Here is a 6,000-nt window from a genome sequence, read left to right as displayed (position 1 = left end):
ATCCACAGCTATAAATCAATTTAAAAAATTGTTAGGGGACCTTCCAAAAAAATTCAGAACAGGCTAGAAATTCACTCCTAATTTTATTTCCAATTTATTTTTTCTATCTTTTGTTACTTTTTCTTGTATGGGTTTTATGCTTTTGCTTTATCTGATCTTTTTTGCTTTGCTATAATAAACCACTTTATTTGCTTTTTGCACCAGTGTTTTTGTAGATTTTTGCAATAAATTTTCAGGTCATTGAGAATATTATACCAACAATTTTGCATCTTCAGTCAAAATCCAGGCAGCTCTAAGAGAAATATGTGGCCCCAAGCTACACAAGAGTTTTCTAGTAATCTGTTTTCCTGCTACCTAAATCACCCCGTATTCATTTGTGCTTTCTAAGGAATTTAATTACAGACAAGCCTGTGATCAGGCTAAAGTTTGGAATATTGCAATGTCTACCATAGACTGTAATTAGATTCCAAAAACAGAACTGTGATCACGGTGGTTTTATGTGCTAAACTGCTAGAAGTCTGCTGCAATGTCTAGGTTTTAGTTGAGTAAATTATTTTATTTCGCCCTTCAAAGATAAAAAATATAACTTTCCTGCAAAAATCAAGCAAGATAAGAAATATACCCCTCCTGCAAAAATCAAACAAGATAAGAAATATACCCTACCTACAAAAATCAAGCAAGATATGAAGTATAGCCTTCCTGCAAAAATCAAGCAAGAAAATAAATATACCCTTTCTGCAAAAATCAAGCAAGATAAGAAATATACCCCTCCTGCAAAAATCAAACAAGATAAGAAATATACCCTACCTACAAAAATCAAGCAAGATATGAAGTATAGCCTTCCTGCAAAAATCAAGCAAGAAAATAAATATACCCTTTCTGCAAAAATCAAGCAAGATAAGAAATATACCCCTCCTGCAAAAATCAAGCAAGATAAGAAATATACCCTACCTACAAAAATCAAGCAAGATATGGAGTATAGCCTTCCTGCAAAAATCAAGCAAGATATGAAGTATAGCCTTCCTGCAAAAATCAAGCAAGAAAATAAATATACCCTTCCTGCAAAAATCAAGCAAGATAAGAAATATACCCCTCCTGCAAAAATCAAACAAGATAAGAAATATACCCTACTTGCAAAAATCAAGCAAGATATGAAGTATAGCCTTCCTGCAAAAATCAAGCAAGAAAATAAATATACCCTTTCTGCAAAAATCCAAAAACAGAACTGTGATCACGGTGGTTTTATGTGCTAAACTGCTAGAAGTCTGCTGCAATGTCTAGGTTTTAGTTGAGTAAATTATTTTATTTCGTCCTTCAAAGATAAAAAATATAACTTTTCTGCAAAAATCAAGCAAGATAAGAAATATACCCCTCCTGCAAAAATCAAACAAGATAAGAAATATACCCTACCTACAAAAATCAAGCAAGATAAGAAATATACCCCTCCTGAAAAAATCAAGAAAGAAAATAAATACACCCCTCCTGCAAAAATCAAGCAAGATAAAAAATATACCCTTTCTGCAAAAATCAAACAAGATAAGAAATATACCCCTACCTACAAAAATCAAGCAAGATATGAATATACCCCTCCTGCAAAAATCAAGCAAGATAAAAAATATACCCTTCCTGAAAAAATCAAGAAAGAAAATAAATACACCCCTCCTGCAAAAATCAAGCAAGATAAAAAATATACCCTTTCTGCAAAAATCAAACAAGATAAGAAATATACCCTACCTGCAAAAATCAAGCAATAAATATACCCCTCCGGCAAAAATCATACAAGGTAAAAAATATACCCTACCTGCAAAAATCAAGCATGATAAGAAATACACCCTACCAGCAAAAATCAAGCAAGAAAATAAATATACCCCTACAGCAAAAATCAAACAAGATAAGAAATATACCCTTCCTGCAAAAGTCATGCAAGATAAGAAATATACCCTTCCTGCAAAAGTCATGCAAGATAAGAAATAAACTCCTTTATCTACAATAACTCACTGAAAGCATTTACCCTGATAACAATGTAACCCAGAAAGCAAAATTGCAGAACTACAGAGTATTTTCTTCCAATTTCCTCAAAACATTGAATAAAGCTATGAAAAACATTACACATACACCCAACTAAAAATAGATTTCATCCAACAAAAAAGCAAGTCCTTAATTAATATGTGGAAGCAAAACCTGAAACACAATGGCCTCAGAAGTCACAAGAAAGGTGCTTTAATTATTTAAAATAGTGGCTGTGACTTTGTTTTTTATTAAGAACATAATGATAGTCACACTTTAAGGGAAATCAACCATTTGAAAAAAAAACCAAAAAAACTAGAAATACTCACCTCCGCTCCTCATGATGCTGACAGAGTGGGAGAGGGAGGGGCGTGCATAATTAGCAGCCTGGAGTGCGGGACATCTTGTCCTCTCGCTCCGTGCTGCTAATTATAACTTTCTTTTCTAGGTGATCCCAGTGTGTCAAGACTCAGGGAGGACAGAACCAGGATCAACATCAAGAGGAGCAGAGGTGAGTATTTCTATGTTTTTTACATATGGTTGATTTCCTATAAGGAGGTGCCATTGCCCCAGACAGAACTGTGCATAAAGTATCCTTCTTTTTTCAATATTTGAATGTAAAATATTCCCAGAATAGTCTGGAAACTAGTATTAGTTTGTTCACCTATCAAGACTAACTTTTCTTCTGTTATGAGAAAACTCCCATTGCCTGGCCCTGTTCTCGTTTGTTTACTGCAATGTAATTGCTTCATTGTCCTCTGTGCCTGCACCATCCTCTGTTCATAAAGAACGGATGAAGATTTAATTTGTTTAACTCTTTCTTTACTATTCTGAACACTGGTTTACTCCTTTTTTAGTAGCCTTAATTGATATCCACCACATCTATCTGTCTCCTGTGGAGTTTGCTCTGGTTTATTAACAGTTAGTCTTCTGTGATGGACAAAATCTCCTTCCTCTCAAATTTCTGTCAGAGAACTGATACAACCATCTTCTGGGTCAGAACTATCATAAAAGCTTTGCTCACTCCTCCATCTTTGTTTCTTGCTATGGACTTATTCTGAGGTATCCGCCATTTATTCTGTCTGCTCCCTTTGCCTGATTCTCTAGCTGTGATTTTGTACTGCATTGTCCTCTTGGTTCTTATGTATTTTTGGTAATTATCTTTCTCTCTTTGTATTGTCTTGCCTTTGTTTCTTTGTCACTTGGTGCAGGAAGGGAACGTTGACTAGTTGTCACCACCTACTTATGACAGGCTGGTAAACTAGGCAAGGACAGCTGGGAAAGAAGTTAGTCTCAGGACTCACTCTCCTTGTCTGTTCTTCTAGTCCATCCACAATATTGCCTTACAGAAACAGTAATATTTTTATTTCTTTTTGGATCTGGTGGATTTACTTCTAGGCTGTTGACTGTCCTTTTCTTTGACCTTAGGTACACCTGTAGCTCTACTCTTTCTAAAGTAGAAATCTTCAGTCTTTTTCAACCCTTCTTGTAGGAGGCAACAGTGAAAGCCAAATGGTCCCCTCAGAACCATTTTTCTCTGTATGTTTCCTGCAGATTTTGAAGAATCATTTCCAGACTTTGGGGGTGATGTATTAAGACTGGCAGATATTGGGGCAGATTTACTTACCCGGTCCATTCGCGATCCAGCGGCGCGTTCTTTGTGCTGGATTCGGGTCCGGACAGGATTTAATAAGGTAGTTCCTCTGCCATCCACCAAGTGGCGTTTCTGCGCTGAAAAGCATCTGAACGCGCCGGAATTCACCGAGGCCGGCTGAGTGAAGGTAAGTGCGTCCCGAGCGACACATTTTCCATTTTTAAATGCAGCGGTTTTTCCGAATACGTTGGGTTTTCGTTCGGCCACGCCCCCGATTTCCATCGCGCACATGCCGGCGCCGATGCGCCACAATCCGATCGCGTGCGCCAAAATCCCGGGGCAATACAGGGGAAATCGTTGCAAATCGGAAATATTCGCGTAACACGTCGGGAAATCGCGAATCGGGCCCTTAGTAAATGACCCCCATTGTGTTGTGGTCTCAATCATTAGTCCAAATTACTCATGCACTGGAATTTAAATCTGTGCCTGGTCCAACCTCGTGTAAATTTCATCAACAACTTGCCGCAGCTTTTTGGTGCGGGTAAAAGTAAATTTGGTGGGGATGCCCGACTGCCTCCTTGTTTCATGTTCTGCCTCGCCAAGTGCAAAAAAAGGAAACAAAGTTGCATATTCTAGGGCAGTGGTGGCGAACCTGTGGCACGGGTGGCACTCAGAGGCCTTTCTGTGGGGACCCAGGCCTTCAGGACAGCACAAAATTTGCTACACATGACTCAGGTTTCCTCCTGCTGTTAAAGCAACATCTTCTTGGCTGCCAGGACTACACAAGAAGTGAGAAGGTGTAAACAGAGATGGATTATGGTTGGAGATCCTGGTCAGGGTTCCCTGATTCTTCCTCTTCAGGGGACCCTGGAAGGAACCTACAATCCAAATTTTCTTTCTTCAGAACGCCAATACAATTAATACTTATGATACAGTTGGGATCAATAGGTTACTGCTTAAAATGTCATCTTGTAACTTTGCAACGTAAAAGTAGGTTTTGGTTGTAGTTTGGGCACTTTGGGGCACATTTACTTACCCAGTCCTATCGCAATCCAGCGGCGCGTTCTCCGTCGAGGATTCGGGTCTTCCGGCGATTCACTAAGGTCGTGCGCCCAATGTCCACCAGGTGTCACTGCTGCGCTGAGGTCCGCTGGAGTTTGCCGGAGTTCACCATCCTATCCTGGGTGCAGGAAAGCGCTTGTCAAGTGACACATTTTTTATTTTTTAAATACAGCATTTTTAACCGAATCCGTCAGGTTTTCCGACGGCCACAAACCCCCGCTTTCCGTCGCATGCATGCCGGCGGCAATGCGCCGCAATTCGATCGCATGCGCCAAAAACCCGGGGCAATTCAGGGAAATTCGGCGCAAATTGGTAATATTCGGGAAACCCGACGAAAAATAGCGATTCAGGCCCTTAGTAAATGACCCCCTTTGTGTCTAAAAGGTTCGTCATTACTGTCCTAGGGCGTGCACCAGGAATTGTGATTTTTTTATCATGGTCTTATGGCTCACGATACATGGGCCCATTCTTAGTTAGATGTTATCTGTAACTGAGCACCCCCTTTATTTACACACAATGACATTGGATTTTCCCAACTGGATACAAAAGTATAACTGGAATAGACGGATATTAGAAACATATATTGGGTGAGATTCATTATTCTTCCCATCCCCACCAGTTTTTGGGCTTCTCCGACCCTTACATCACTTTCCGCATGTTTGGGTGGACGCAGGGTGGTCAGGGACGTGAACACCTGGTGCGCCAGATTTACTATAATCTCTACTGGAAAACCGTCGGAGACTGTAGCAAAAAACTGTGCCAGTTAAGATCTGTCCGTTTCCTCCAATTGGATACCTATTGGATACGGGCGCCTATGTCCCTATTGTGACTGTGTCCCATGACAAATGACGAAACTAAAATGACACTATTACAACATAACATTAAATAAGTATCTGCCCCCCCCATCCCCCATTAACAACACATTTAATAAAAGAATCAGACGATGAATATAGGGACGGAATGAAGGTAGAGATTTTTCCTGTCTCCTCTGATCATCCAGCCTTGCCATTTGTTTGTATTCTTCCTTAAGGCGAAGCGGCCAGCTGCACTCCTGGGTTTCTTAGTTATGGATTGTGAACCCCACCTGGCGAGATCTGTTTAGCTGACAGCTGGCAGAATTTAATAAAAAAAAAAAAAGTGCCTGAAAAAATAAAGCTAAAATCTCTTTGGATGTTCTTCCCATGGATAATTGTTATATTTTCTTTCAAACACATTTAATATGTGCAAATAAACTATGTTATAGACTATAAGAGACCGGACAGAAAACCTGAAAGGAAAATTATACTGTTATATATATAAATTTTTACTTGGTTTAATTTTGTTTATCTTGAGCAATG

The sequence above is a fragment of the Engystomops pustulosus genome, chromosome 8, assembly GCF_040894005.1.
Source record: "Engystomops pustulosus chromosome 8, aEngPut4.maternal, whole genome shotgun sequence".
Lineage (NCBI taxonomy): Eukaryota > Metazoa > Chordata > Amphibia > Anura > Leptodactylidae > Engystomops > Engystomops pustulosus.
The sequence above is the reverse complement of the archived record's forward strand: the minus strand, read 5'-3'. Positions refer to the sequence as shown.